The sequence below is a fragment of the Homalodisca vitripennis genome, chromosome X (assembly GCF_021130785.1).
Source record: "Homalodisca vitripennis isolate AUS2020 chromosome X, UT_GWSS_2.1, whole genome shotgun sequence".
NCBI classification, from domain to species: Eukaryota; Metazoa; Arthropoda; class Insecta; order Hemiptera; family Cicadellidae; genus Homalodisca; species Homalodisca vitripennis.
Genome location: NC_060215.1, coordinates 76274770 through 76291738, shown reverse-complemented (window position 1 = coordinate 76291738; position 16969 = coordinate 76274770). Strand labels below are relative to the sequence as shown.

Here is a 16969-nt window from a genome sequence, read left to right as displayed (position 1 = left end):
AACATAATTTCCAACACAGTTAGAAGAAAGAAAGATATATTTGGCTTGGAACAGTCTTCATAAATTTTGATCAATCTTACTTCGAAAATCAATTATTTTTATTACTGCTTAAAGGTGACGTCTGTTGAAAATGTATAACATTAATAAGATACAAGTCAATCAATAGAAACAAACCGAAGAGTGACGGTGAAGCTAGAGAATACACTTTGCCCTAATTAAGAAAATTGTTAGAGGATTAATGTCTAGAGGATAATTCTCTAGCTACCTTCGCTGCTTTTACCGAGTATAATCTACCCCACCGCCCAGTTTCACTTTAGTCTATGAAATTGTAATCTGTTGCAGCAACGAAAGCATTTAGAGGATTGGTCGACATCATTGGGAAGCACCGTATCATATAATCTTCTAGCTTCATTTGTTGCTTTAACACAGTAGACTACCAGAGAATCCAAGGTGGAGGCCTTGTGGTAATAGTCATTATAAGCCAGGATCCAAGGAATTATAGGTTTAAATTTCAAGTATTAAAACATTAACTTCTTGCTCAGCTTTATTTTTGATTAAGAAACTATGAGAAAAACACGACTAAAACAGTTTGTGAGAGGATAATGTCTAGAGCCCTCTGTCTACAAATTTGGATTTTACATGGTATACGAGTATAACAGTATTGAACGTTGAATGACCAACATCTTAAACTTTAAAACTCAATTTGACAATTTTGACAAATAATTGTTATTGTAGGTGATCTTAACAGCCTTAGTTTATTTTCCTTTTTGATTTATACTGTTTAATAGAGGCTGCTATTAAGTTGTGCTTTTTGAACTATTCCCAGTTTGAAACCTCATGAGAGAGGATGATAAATTCTGTTCACGCATTTATCAGTATTTTGAAAAATTAAAAAGGTTTTTAAGGCCACAGGAAAGATTCAAAGTTTTCACAAAAGCTAGCAACCTCCATATTAAAACCGAAATAAAACATATTGGATAACTTACATTATACTTAAGGCATATATTTTTGTATACAAATTTTCTATTTTTTATTCATTGAAATAAGCTAAGCCATACCATAGTTCCACGTTCAAAAAGTCGCCTTATATGGTATAAATTAAAATGGTGTATATAATTAATTAGACGTAATTGGTGTAAATATGGAGGGGTTTTGGTATTATAGGCATAAAGGTTATTCCGATAGACAAAATGGCTAAGAAAATTTCCTAAAATATGCAGCAACCCGTGATTAAGACGCAAAATAATATTAGCACTCTCATCTGCAGTAATATATTACCGTATGTGCTCACTGGTCCCATCCTTCTAGAGTGGTAAATGGAGGTTACAAGAGATGATAGCTAAATATTGCTACGGTAATAGAAATGACAGTTTACATTAACCGGGGAAGCGAGTTACTGAGATACTCCTGATCACATATGCGTACCTGTGTTGATAATCAACTACGGTAAGGTACGGTACAGGAATAGCAAATATTAATTAGTAACAGCAGAAGTAATCTACAGAAGCTTTTTAGTTAATAGTGGTGACGCAGAAAGTTGACCTCACAAACTATTACATAAAAACTTATTATCTTCCAAGAAAACTCAAAATATGTGTTACAAGAATAACACAATACATTTAGAAATCAATGCAACTCTGTTCTACGACGAGTAAGTATGGCTCACTTGCTCCTTCTAATATTTTATCATTTTTGTACCAATATTAAAATTTAGGTTTAACTTAAAAATGAAAGTCTAAAAACAGGCAAAATATTTAATAATATACGTTAATATCATCAGTTTTAAGGTAATTAGTAATTTAATATCCTTTAAAAATAGAAACGGTGAAATTGGTGGTGGCACAGCGTAGCAGTATTTATAAAAGAAATATTTGAAATTAGAGAGCTAGAAGTTATAAAGAATTTGTCAATCGATTTTGATATTGAATGCTCAGGTGTGTACATCCTTTCTATAAAAACTAATATAGTTGATTTTATAGATCCTCCAACAGAGATATTTTAATCTTTTCATTCAATTACTATATGTAATTTTAAATGTTGATGAGGATTCCAGATGTATAACTTTTATTTTTTAAGATTATACTATTGATTTTAATAATTTTAACTTTAATGGGACAGCTATTCATCGTGATCTAATAGACACACATTCATTTAAAACTTTCACCCGACTAGGGAAACTGTAAATAGACGAGCAGTTATTGACAACGTCCTTGTACCGTTATTATAGTACATATTATTTATAAAGTCTGGAGCTAATTTTCTATAAATCAGAACAACTTTTCGGAAATACTTAATTTATTCCGAATTTTAAATTTCACTCAAAATTTAACAAAGTTTTACAAAATATTGATTTGCTTTTCTTCAAAATTTCTCTCAATCGGTCAAATCTAATTTAGAGTCTGATCAAAATTAAAAATGAAACTAAAAAGGTATACTTCACCAAAAAGGTTTAAATTAACAAAATAAAATAAAAAGTTCTCTTCTCAAAATATTCAAAATCAAAATTACACAATGCTTGATGTAAACTTTAGGATCAAAATCTAATTTACAATACTTCAAAAGTTGAATTATTAATTATCAGACTCTGTTATATGGCAAAATTTAGAAATTTTAACACAACAGTATAAAACAAAAGATGTTAAACTAAACGCTGGTACGGGACTTACTACTTTGAAGACTATGGAGGCTGAAAAACTATTACACACTAAAGGAAAAAAAAGAAATTTAAAACTTGACTTAAAACACACCGGGTAAAAATTAACTCTATATCCCAAACGTATAGGAATAGAGGAAGGTACTATGGCTTCTGAACTGCACGTGTAGACGCTCTGCACTCGACTTGAAGACTACCCCTCCCTCTTCAAACCAACCGGCTCGGGAACCTATCACCGTTGACATCTCTAACAGCTGGAGAGGTCAAACCAACAAAATAATGTCCACGCACCGCGTCTAGTTAACATAGAGCCTACTTCCTACCGCGATTCAGCAGAATGATTATAACTACGGTACATCCTGACAAACTATTATCCTGGCCACGTAACAAGGTTGACAACGTTGATATGTCCCTTCTCGGACCAAAGAGCTCAGATTGTAAAGTTTATCTCAAAGTTGAATACAGATTTTCCTCAGCATAAAATTGTTAGCAAAAGCTATATTTTGTAATCTTATATAACCCTTTTCTTAAAGAGAGAACTGGAGTTCTGTATTCACTTTGTAAGACCTTCTGTAAGACCCAAATAAAACGTATGATGAATTAAAAAATATATTTAACCACTATTTCAACTTGAAATTCCCTTGAAAACTAAAAAAATCCAACATTAGAAAATGCTTAAGATTAGGTAGATGACTGTAGGATTGAAAAAGGATCTGAGACGTATTCAGTTCTTAAAATTTCTTCCTTTAAGTGTGATAGTTTTACAGGAAATCGATGAACATAAAACAGCTTTACAGAGCAGATTTAATCAAAAAATTCATTCTATGATAAAAATTACTAGATTCCAGAAACAAAGTAATATGGGACATCGTAAATGAAAATACAAGTTTAAAAACAATACAAGAAAACACGAAAATTAAACTTGAAATAAATAACAAATAAATACATAGGAAGAATTACATATAGGCTGAAGAAGTCGTAGAACACTTGAATAAGTATCTCATTGACGTAGGCTTAAACCTTCCTTTTATATTAAGTAAACTGGAGCCACGGTCCCAAATATACCTTGTGTCATGGACATCATGTTTCTCTCCGATGTCACATTTGCGGAGGTAGAACCTGTTGTGAGGCGATTGACGATCACGATAGCTGCGGATGTTAACGGCATTCCCTGCTCAATAATTAAGAAGTGTTTTCCTACGATCGGTTAATTTCTGTTGAAACTTATGAATGCTTATATTATGTTATATGTATTAAGCTGACGGGTTTAAAGTTCTGCATATAACTGAACGAATAACAATTTAATTGAATTGAATAATTAATTGATAAATAAATTTAATGGGGGGAGGAATACAAAATTAAAACAAGCTAAACCGTTACATATTTACCAACTATAATTGTTAATTTATTACAGTTATTTGTTTTTTAATAGATTTTCGTTTTATCTATAAAAAAATATGGAAAGAAAAATTAGTTAAATTTAGTCACAAAATAATAAAAAACGCAAAGCTGTAGGCACTGATCTTTGTGGGTCTACTTGAAATACAACTCAATAAAACACGGTTTAAAGTCAAAATCAAATTGAAATCCCTCTTACTGGTTCTCGTTCCATATTTATTAAATGATTACTATCAAACACAATATTTGTGAAATGATTTTAAAAATATACGAGTAAATAGAAAGTCCATAAAGGCTTCCCCTGCTAATTTTTGTTCATCTGCAGATACAATTTTTTAAATAGTGCCTACATTTTGGTATGCAAATACATTTTCAGGTGTTGCCCCCCAAAGTGTACCAAATCAAAATGTTCAAATTGTTACCTCTCTTCTGTAGTAAGGTTTTGGTTAGGGAATATAAAATATATTTAGCCATGGATAAAATGTTTTAATATTTTTATTTTTGGTTTAAGTAAAAAATGAACCAAGAATACAAGAATTTTAACATAAAAATATAGGATAATCTCCCCCAAAGTTGTCAAAAGTTAAAGCCAATAAATATTAAACATTTTGATTCATTGAATATCTCTATATTTTGGTAAGTTTTTAGAACTAAAGTGTAATCTTTTAATTTAGTTCCGACAAATTAAAAAAAATTAAGGTCTCACAAATTAAGAGACTGTTCTCGAAGCTTGTAATACGTTGTTTATAGAAAAATGATAAATGGCGCTAAAGTGATGGTGGACAGATGTATCATATTTGGGACGCTACAAATATTCCTTTGTTTGAAGTTTATCTTTGACGATGGAGGGATTGTGAAGGAAACAGGATTTTCCAGACATTTGCCATCGTTCAGTAAAACAAACAAGCATGGAAGTGTCGACGAAATACTTACGTATTGTGACCTGTACTCTGTAGTCCAGTTTTAATAATTAGTGTTGTGTTTAGTTTTTTATTAAGTGCATGTTTTAGAGTTAGTGAAGTTGACACACAATATGGTGGTTGTGATTCCTGACTTGGCGTGTCACAACGCTCTGGTATGATTTGTTTATTTTAACCTAGTTTGTAATTATGTGTTAGGTTAGTTATTCACCTGAAGAAGAGATTAGATTGCAGATCTCGAAACGTAATGTTACTGACTTTTTGTTTCACTGAACGATAGCAAATGTTCGGAAAAATCCTGTTTGCTCCAAACATGTTTTTTCCGATTTACCGTGCCTTTTCTGGCGTTGTAGCAATACCATCCAATTAAATTGTAAACTAGGTATCAGTTTAGATTAATTTTTGTACTCATAAAATTTGATTTATTATTGAAAAATATTGGTTGTGAAGATTTAAAGGTGTAACGCATTTTGAACTTTGTTGTAACTTGAAGTTTACAGAATTACATGGATTTATCTGTGGCAAGGGTGTAACTGTAAAGCCCATGATTACACCTCACATATGCATTATTTAATGGTAAACTGCATAAATCTGAATAAGTGGAAGAACGTGATTAACATCGTCTGTTGTATGAAAATTAATTTAATAAATGAGTGTCAAATTAATAAACATTCTTGAAATTAACAGTTAAGAATGTGAAATAAGGTCAGTCAAAGAGTGAATTACGTCAAACATTGGTACCTCAAAATTTTGTTGTGCGGTTTTATTAACTAACAAGGAGAGAGAAACTTGTAACTAAAACATATGAGTTAAAACTTTGTTCCGTAGAAATGTATGAATATTATAATTAATAAAACAGTTACAGGTGTTTTATATATTTTATCTTACACGGATTTATCATTTGCATTATTTTAACAACATATTTCATTTCTCGTAAAATTAAGTAAAATTTCTTACTTGTTTAACTTAATTCCAAAAATAATAAAGCGATAGGTTTGGCACAACTGCAAGTAGTATTTGTTATATAATATTCGTGTAATTTATATGTTTGGAAAAGCAAAATATCTTGTAAAATCAAAGTTAAAATATATACACGCATGGAAAGTTGGGCAACGTTTGATTATAACTCTAACCTCATTAATTGAAATAAAGTTCAAACTGAAAAGCATATTTTCTTTTCGACTTTGACTGCCTTAATCATTTATGAAAGGCTTATTTTGTTTGAATTGAGAATAAGTCTTCGAGAAAAGCATTGCTCTTGGTCGCTAAGGATTTTCCAAAAGCAAAAGTATATAATGCTCTGTCAAATCAAGAGATTTTCATAGAGTTAAATTGCATTTTTATTGAACATTCATTTAGCTTATCATTCTTTTACTTTGTGCAGATGAACTCTTTTGTAAAGACACTGAATATTATTTCAGGAATATAGATCTGTTCGTAATGAAGGAAATAAATAAATTTAAGTTGCAATCAATATTTTCGTACGTCTTGTGTTTTAAAATCATTATGTAAAAGTAAAAGACACAATCCGCTACTCCTTATAATTTGATTATAAGAAAAATAATTTTGGAATAATCCTGTTAAGACTTTATAATATTTGTTATTTGTGATTTGAAGTTATTTAGAGCCAGATCACAGTTTTTGTGCAAAGAAAAATTCTTGTGATTCCCGAGTTTGTTGTAATAGCTGAGAAAATTGAATATTATGTATTTTTCAGGCTTTGAGCAAAAATAAAATTTATATACTCAATTTATCTTGGTTTATCGTTATAATTTGTAACATAAGATTGTTTTTTAAAAGAATAAATACATATATTCAGTCATAAAACATACACCTTTTAATTTATTCTGGTTCTAACAACAATTTAGTTTGACCTTCAATGAGTATTACAAAATAAAAAGTTGTTAAATGTAAAGAATGCTATATTTTGGTGTTACATATTTTTACCTCTATTCTCCTTTGAATCTCTGAGACTAAAAATAACAAGTTTGTAATGGAAGAATATTATATTCTCCTAACTAAAGAGGTAGCCTAAATAGGTATATTTTAAATATACATTTTATTTTCAAGCTAGTTCTAAACTTTACACTGTTTTATAAATACAATACTCGTACTTCATTTTCCTGGCTTAGTCAAGCATACATTTTTGTTATAAATACGGCACTATGTTCCTATATGCTGACATTTTAAACAATCTTTTAAGTTCGGTGTCAACAGGCCACATGAAAATAATATATTTACAACACAAACAAGACCTATATACAGTATACAGACCTATAAAGTTTAAAGAGTGATAGATGTCCACCAACGATAAATCTCACGGCTGGTCCTACTAGAGTACAAGGTAGGAGTACGCAATACTACCTGTCTTAACAGGCTTCCCTAAGGTTGCATGCAAAATTTCAATTCTTTACCAGTAGCTCATTTCATCCTCAAGATGTCCTACGGACAGGCAGACGGGCGGGCAATCAAGAGAAAAAGAAATTGAAAAAATATAACTCATCATAGAAATCATTCTTGTAAAAATGAAGTTTCGTGCAAAATTTAAAGTCTTCATATTAAATCTTTTTCGGCACATCTTGCTACATTATACATTAATATTTTGATTGAATAAAGTGATTTTTATCTCAGTGTTTAAATAATAAACTCAATATAAAATGATGTTCTATGTGCTGGGATAGTTAGGCTGCATGTGTTAATGTGTGGCATGTTTGGATCGCTTATGGGTATATTAATTTTCTTTACAAATGTATTTATTATTCTATTTTCCTCGTTGCCATTAGGGTTACTCATAAGACATGCACCATCATCGAACTCTGTGTTCCTTATATAGAGATGAAGTTTCAATTTCAAGTATACAGGTTCATTTGTATTGGCCAAAAAATGGTCAAATGTATTACCGCCTCATCCCATATAAACGATAGAATATTTTATTTTGTAAGATATTTGGTTGTTAGAACACGTTTTGTTTACTAGATGTGTATCCTAGTACACTATCTACAGAGATTAGATCTATGTATTGTTCTCTTTCACAGTTTCCGCAGATAGTCGCCAAAAGCTACCGCCAGTTTAAATTTCATCACAACTGCCAAATAAAAAATACTGAGTTTTATATTTGATACGAAATTCGAAAGTTGCTTAAACTAAATTTGTTTTATTTAATTTGGAACAATTTATCAGAATGTGGGCACTTTAAATATAACACTCAACTTATAATAGTAATTATACCTATAACGAGTTTCGATAGTGTATATTTTAAACGACATTTTACACTTTAGTACTAATATATTTCTAAAATAAATCTCTGTCAACGTGTCTCATCGCAGACGTGAATGAGATCGGATATGTAATGTGCTCAGGGAAATACTAAACGTTTAACTAAAGTATTTAAAACGTTATGTACCTTTTTATAATTGAAATGTATTTACTTGAGTATAGTCAGAACTATTAGTAATTTAAAATGAATAGTACAAAATATATTCAAATTTCTAAAACTTTTCAGAAAATGTGAAGAATTATTAAATAGCAAAAGATGAATGTGTAAGTGTGAAGGTTTTATGGCAAAATAACTACAGATTAATATCAAATTACTTTATTAAATTAACTGCGTGAATTTAATAGTAATTAGAAACATATAGCAAAAATTAGTGCTAGTTTTAAAATATTAATAAATGTATATAAATAAATGACACCAAAATTGCCAATAGATTGGGTTGTTTCGTCATTTACTTAAAAATAACATATCTAGTAATATCAAACTATGTATGGAACAACTATGCATCTGATGAGACAATGAGAACACTGGGTGGCTGCTATGGAAACCAGACAGATCACTTTTGTGATCTAGCTGTCTCTGACGTCGAAAAGATATATAGGGTTTGTTTCGAACGCCTTCATCGCTGAAATATTTGTTGGAGTCTGTGACAGTGTCAAATTTCAGACGCTGCACTTGTCGGAACGTGAAATGTAGCTAAACTAAACATTCGCAAACCAGCTATACTGTACATTGTTTGATATTTGGTATTTCTCATTCTGTAGCAAATCCAAAAGAATTTATTTTCGATGAAAATACCAAGAAAAGGCGTGAGTGTGAAAAAGACTGGCAAGTATAACGCGTAGTTGTGTTTTCCAGTGTAACTGTAATAGTAATTTATTTTTAAGTCATTATACATATATCAAAATATAATACATGGGATACAAATTTTGGCTCACTTTTCGGGTATTAACATCCTTTACACAAATTTAAAATCATATATTGAAATACATGAAAATATTCCGAAACTATGAAAAGTTTTAATTATAAACACTAATTTTATTATAATTGCTTAGCATTATCGACCAGAACAATAACATTCTATACTTAAGATCAGCTTTTTAGGTCGTATACATTATGCCATACATTGATTTGAATATCATCCAAATTCATATTTAGGTGATGACAGCTGTCAAATACTGTGCACTGAGAATACCGATAACGCGTTTAGTGGTTACCAAAACAGCGGATTTAAGACACAAACAAGATAAATAACACTTGTAAATTACCGGCATTCACTGCCCTACGCAAGAGTACAATTGATAGTTCTGAAATTTTGAATAAATAATAGGAAAGAAACTAGAGTTTTATATAGCGTCAATTTTGATGATATTGAAAAATCCTCCTAAAAATATAGGAGCGGAATGTATACATTTAGAGATCTAAGAAAGAAATTAGTGCTCATGTAATGACAAATGTTCTCATTGGTGCATGAGAACACACCTCACCTACATGACTTAATAGATTATCAAAAAAATCTTTTAAGCACCAAAATTAAAAATATAAAAATGGACATTAACGTAACTTTTATCGAACTCATGTTTAAACTCGCCTTTATTATTAGCATGAAAAAAAATATATCAATCATAGAAAATAATTTTAAACAATGCACTAGTTTAATAATGCCTTCTTAAATATTAATATAACTTGACAATGAGTATTAAGAACTCTATTTTGAGAGTTTTATAGCCATTTCAGATTTAGGACGACAATATATTTCACTGAAATGTTGATATAATGAGCATAGATATATTCCTCCCCTCTCAGGGGATATATAGATAAAAGTATATGGTTTCAAATTTCCTTAAAGTAATTTTACCATTGTACGAGCGTTCTCTTTGAATCCATGGAATAGGCACTGTAGACACAAAGCGTAATGCTTAGAGAATAGGATGAGCTTGTTTACCTAACCTTTATTGCTCGGTGGGCGACTTACTGGAAAACGCTGTGAAGTACAAAAATAGCATTCAACACTGGAAGCCGTGATTCTGCTTCCCTAAGGTTAGCATCGCAAACACAACTGTAGGCTACAACTAATAGTCGGTTTGTAATCACATAAATATCCTAAAACTGAATTAAATATTTCACTTTATTTCAAAAGTACCCTTACAAACACTTACTACGCATTGTTTCCCTATTCTTAATCGACGAATTTAATTTTGGATTAAATTGATTATTTTTCAATTATTGTAAGGAAAAGATTTGAGCACACACTATTTATATTTTAAGAAGACTACACTCAATTTTAACTTTAGAATCATTAAGTTACTTCTGGAAAGAACAAATATGACTCAGTGAAACACTTGCCTAGGACAACAAAAGATGAAACGACAATCATACGCTCAGCCGTCGCTAGATGAATATTGACAGCGATAATCAGCTCCGCTACACCACGTCATAGCATCGCTTTAACTATCTGGGTGGCCAGTTACAAAGGCACGTGTGTATTAATTGTGCATTGATGAAGATCAATCATATAGTTTATAAGGACAGTGCTTGTCTAAATCTATGCCTTGTAATAATTGCATAATGGCTGCAACGGTGTGGAGAAAGCAATAAATTCCATTCGTGTATGCTACCGTATTGGGTATAATGAAACATAATGAAACCTATTCAGGTGTAATCCTATGTAAATTATGTTCAGTTGAATATCTTTGTTTGTTTTACATTTATTACACATGAACAGAGTTTACAATGGGAAAAAACTACCAGGTTTTGGTATGCGTAATTACCTACAGGTTCAAAATAAATATAACTTATTTGTTCTATATCGTTTCTATATTCTATACTGTTCTATAGTTAGTAACGTTGTCAGATTGAGACAAATATATACAGGGTGTACATAAAGTCCTGCACGGGTATAATATTTTCTGAACGATAACAGATAAAGAAACAAGATTTGGTACATCAATACTACACCTAAAAATCTACTTTTTGAAGGAACTATCAGTTTTCTGTAATATCATGGGGACGTCCCGCAAGGAGTCAGAAGGAAATCTTAAATAGGAGCATAGGTCAATATGGACATCATTTTAAAGGGCTTATCTAGCAGAGTTTAATGCCGCAAACCGCACTCAAAAAGATTGATCCAGTACAAAATGGCGGCTGTTCAAAGATTTTACTTGGTTACATTTTATTAGTAGCCATAACCCCAGTAAAGCAAAACTGTAACCAAACGAATACTGCAGCTAACTACTACATTATGCTTGTCAGTTGTACAGAAGTGAATTATGACATTAGTTATCCTCAAGGGTTACAAATTTGGTCCTAATATATTGATAACGGGGAAAACCTGATAACAGTAACAATTAGAAATCTCAGCGAACTATGACGATCGGAAACACTTCCTGTTTTTCATAAAGTGTTGAACAGTTCTCCCTACAGTTGTTCTAGAAATTGGCTGCCTCTCGTGAAAGTAGTCATTAAATAAATGGCATGCTTCCTCGTATGATCGTCTGTTATTTCCCCAACCATCATAAGAAGTGTTATACGTTCACGTTCGTCAAGCGACATAGTGTAGTTGAGAACTACAAGCAATACGACAAACTCTTTTGTACTAAAGCGCACTGATAAAATGGATGGACAGCACTACTAAAACAAGAAAAGAAAACTAGAATAGCCTACTATGAATAGACTGGCTAATAGGAAAGTCCTAACTGCGACCCAAAGATAAGAGATTTCTAATTGTTACTGTTATCAGGTTTTCCCCGTTATCAATATATTAGGACCAAATCTGTAACCCTTGAGGATAACTAATGTCATAATTCACTTCTGTACAACTGACAAGCATAATGTAGTAGTTAGCTGCAGTATTCGTTTGGTTGCAGTTTTGCTTTACTGGGGTTATGGCTACTAATAAAATGTAACCAAGTAAAATCTTTGAACAGCCGCCATTTTGTACTGGATCAATCTTTTTGAGTGCGGTTTGCGGCATTAAACTCTGCTAGATAAGCCCTTTAAAATGATGTGCATATTGACCTATGCTCCTATTTAAGATTTCCTTCTGACTCCTTGCGGGACGTCCCCATGATATTACAGAAAACTGATAGTTCCTTCAAAAAGTAGATTTTTAGGTGTAGTATTGATGTACCAAATCTTGTTTCTTTATCTGTTATCGTTCAGAAAATATTATACCCGTGCAGGACTTTATGTACACCCTGTATATAATTTCAATAAATATTGAATCGCAAAAAGTACTTGCTCCGCCGGGACTCGAACCTGGATCTCTCACTTGCCGGGTGAATGTGCTACCATTACACCACAGAGCCCTCACTTTTTACGATTCAATTATTTTGTATTTGGCCGTTTCTTTCACATATGTGTTTTAAATAACCAAACTAACATATGATAGGAAGACCAAATACCTGTCAAATGACTTCTGTTTACATTCATTAATTTTGTATAAGTGGCAATAGCCTAATTTAATTTCAATAAATATTGAATCGCACATTTATATATATATATATATATATACACTTTCAAATTTTTTGAAGATGGCCGCCATTTTCCAATATGGTGGCCAACTTTAAAATCTTTTATGGAACACCTGTATTTTATGTTTTTTTTAGATTCTACTCTACAAAATAAGACATTTTTGCTTCTGAAAGTTTTTCTATATCTCTAATGGTTCAGGAGCTACGTGGACTGGAAGTTTTCGGATTTTTTCGGACTGATGGTGAAAACTTATATATATATAAAACAGTATACATTACTTCCCAATCTAAAGCACTATTTTTTTAACATATGTGTGTGTGTGTGTGTGTGTGTGTGTGTGTGTGTGTGTGTGTGTGTGTGTGTGTTTAAAAGATAGTGCTTTAGATTGGGAAGTAATGTATCGGAACTTACTATTACACCAGTATGTTTTACTGTCTTCACAGAGTCAGCGATGAATTAAATAACAATTTAAACTTATTCCTTCATTCTAGAAGTCAAACGATTTTGCATCGAAATTTTTAACGTTTTCAAATGAATAACTGGAACCCGAGAAACTACAGTATAAAATGGAACAAGTCTAGTTATCTCATAATCGTTATTTAGTAGCGGTAGAGTTCCGCGATTTCAGGGCTTAGTCCTTTTGACGTTTAAATTCTGAAACTAGTGACATCTTATAAAATACTGTGTATATAAATGAAATTTTGTATATATATTCATGCTACCTCAAAGTTTGCATACTTCATTCCATGTCCGACTTTAGCCCTCAGCCTAACTGGCGTTAAATATTTCAATATCTACTACTGAAATTGTTAACTACTTACCCAAACGAGATGGAATGCTGCAAACATACTCATGCTATGCTACGAGATATCGTAGCTACATGCTAATAATCGCTTCTGACTTCAGGGATTCAACCCACTGGCTCAGAAGTGGTTTGAAAATGGCTTACCATGCTTATGATGGTATATAAAAAGGGATTGATATGCCGGCCTTGTTATACAGATTTCAGAATATTGCGTGCATATCAGTGTGTTGCAAATGTCTTCCAAGGTACATAACTGAGTTAGCGTCTCACCTTATCATCACAGGGACCCAGGTTTGAATCACGGTTCGCGCACTGTTACACCATGATCCTTCACAAAACACGGCCCTATCTGTTGGGGAGTAGTGTGATTAAGTCATCACGTAGAAGCTGTGAAGCAAATTAGTTAAACGTAAATATATCTATTACTTATTCTCGCTGCTTATGGCGTAAATATAAGGGAATTTATGTATAGTGCTATAGTATTGTTTCGGAAATATTTTGTTAAAATAACTAAACAAAATCACCCATTTAGTAGTTTTCCCGGTTTTCCCGTTGTAATTTGCCTTTGGAATTAGACTTTTGATCATATGTCTGAATTATATTTTTATTAGTTCACAAACATTTTCATTGGTGGTGGTTCGGAAGTCACCTTTAAGCCGTTGGTCCCCAGGTTAAGTTTTAGTGAGGGCTTCTTAGCCCTAACTTCGCCTGGTAAAATAAGACATATTTACTATACTTTACTTTACTTTTGACAACAGTTAATTCCATAACAATATAATTCCACAATTACATTTGTTCCATTGTATACATTATAATTCAAATTTGTTTATTTCAGTTTCGTGTGCAAGATTAAAACAGATGTATGATTAATTCCCGGAAGTATGATGTGGAATTAAAAATATAATCCCTTTAAAAAGAACAGGTTTCATATACTTCTTGTTTTAATCATTTTAAATTTATAAATATTCACATTTATTCTGGCCACTGATAGTTTTGAATGATCATGTTTCTTTTGGTACTATGTTCTAAAAAACCTTGAGCTATAAAAATGTATTAAGTACTTAAATTAAAGATAACAAGAGTAAACACGACTGAGAACTTTTCCATTGTTGGTTTTTTCAATAGATCCACAATGTTTATTATGAAGCACTGTTACTAAAAGTAGATAAATCAATTATATTTTAATGCCATTCCATAAGTACACGACAACAGACAAATCACAAAATTAGAACTTTCTTATCATGAATGTATAAATCAGTGTATCACTGTACCCCGTGCAGAATAGACAAGTGGTTCATACAATACCTTTACCTTCCTGTGCAATACATTTGGACCTTGAATTTAAGTTTGGCAAACAATGAATTAAATAATTTAGTAGTACCTTTTAGCATAGCATTGCAATGTATAGCAGCATATTATATAATTTTGAATATCTATTCTTACATACATACATATATATATATATATATATATATATATATATATATATATATTATATATATATAATGTGTATGTGTGTGTGTGTGTGTGTGTGTGTGTGTGTGTGTGTGTGTGTGTGTGTGTGTGTGTGTGTGTGTGTGTGTGTGTGTGTGTGTGTGTGTGTGTGTGTGAATTTTAACCCCAAACCCCATGACTATTTTTACCTGATAAAGATCAAATAGTAGAGCTTTCTTGCATTTTGAATCTCAATCTAACCTAATTTTTATTTACTTACTTTTTTTTACTTTTTATTGTGCTTAAATTAATTTAGGTTTAAAAAGGCATTACACGGATTAAATTCTTGTTGAAAACTTTTACTTACTACGACCATTGTATTTCAGGCATTTGCGGATGTAGATACTTCCTGAATAGCACCACTTGATTGTATTTTCACTCTCTTATTAAATTTTAGAAAACTCACCCATGAAGTCATTCCTAGGAAGCTAAAGACAAATAAATTAAATTGAACATCCCAGCAGAGCTGTTGACTTCCTCTGCCGCGTAGGATATCTTACAGTCACCTGATAAGAGATGACATACCCAGGTGTTGTACGCCTGGGTAGATGAAACAATTTGTGATAAGAAAAGTGGGATATGAGAAGATCAACAGACCGATGTACTAACAATGATGTCACCCACACCCAGCCCACCTAGTCGGTACTCGATCTGCCTAACGACCACCCCGGCAATCAATAAGCAGTTTCATATATTACTTGGACGCTTCCTATGTAAAGCTAGCTTTGTTAAAAGTCCATCCAGCGAGACATTAAATAATCTTAATAGAAAAATTATAAAATTGCCAAGGAACTATACGACTTTCCTGGCATTAAATTTAAGGTAATGGAATCGATATTTTGTTGGGATAAATTTTCATTTTAAATTCATAACGCTATATTGTTATCTTTCCTAAAGATAGAAAACGGTGAAAAAATCATTTTAATAATTATGAAGAAGTACAGCTGTATTAAGCCTTTTATATCCTGAAACCATAATTCATGTAGTTTTATCTTAAGCCATATGGACCCTATTACAAAACTTCCTGAGTTTCCTACTAAAATACCTATAATTCTTCATGGAGTGATCAAAACTCAATGTATTTAGTACTCAGTATACCAAACCTAGATTTATTAATGTTTCAAAAACTTACTGAATGACTAAATTAGTCGTAAGCAACTGAAAAGTATTTAATTTATTTATGACTTACGTAAATTATACTGCTAAGTACAACTTGAGAAAATTCCATGTTTTAATAATAACATTTTCCTAATAAATATTTGTTATAAAGAAAAACAGATCATCCCATACGCTTTCCATATACATACTGAAAAATCATGTACGGGGACCTGATTGTAAGATCTCCCTAAATTCTGCTTCAAATGCCTATCACTCCTCTTGGAGTGATCAAAGAAAAATATATGTTCCTGTCTTCAGGAAAGGTGCTTTGAAGAGCCGTGACCAAAATTGTATTCAAGTAAAAAAGTAAAAAATAATTACAACAGAAAAGCAATTTCATCATCTAAACGAAAAGTTCAATACGTATATAACATTCCTGCATTGAGTAGTCTGCAAAGGGCTGCAAGGAGCTCGATAATAAATAGACATTATATTCTTCCAAATCACTAGACAGTTCAGTCGAACATTACCAGCCGATGAACCAACTGGTGCAGGCCCGGAAGACTGACTTGACCGCTCAACCAGGATAAAATGTATTGTTAAAAACGTTCCTGTGTCCAGTATTATTTGTCATATATGCAGGTAAACGCGGGGCGGGATATCATTTTTTGTTGTCTGTGAATAAATGCAAAGCTGCCAAGCATTGGTTTTACATTACCTTCCAGTTTTTGTTATCTAGGCATATATAAAAGAGTCAGTATGTATTACTATTCTATATTTGGCTTCCTGAGAGGAATTTATTCAATTATACGGCTATAAATATTACCCTCGCTGTAGGCGCGTACTTGTGTGCG

At 31.8% G+C, this 16969-nt stretch overlaps 1 protein-coding gene across 2 annotated transcripts in view; it reads right to left on the bottom strand.

Moving 5' to 3' along the window:
- LOC124369224 (neurogenic locus notch homolog protein 1) overlaps positions 1-16969 on the bottom strand; it is an 89250-nt gene that overhangs the window by 18724 nt on the left and 53557 nt on the right. The gene's annotated exons all lie outside the window — the stretch shown is intronic.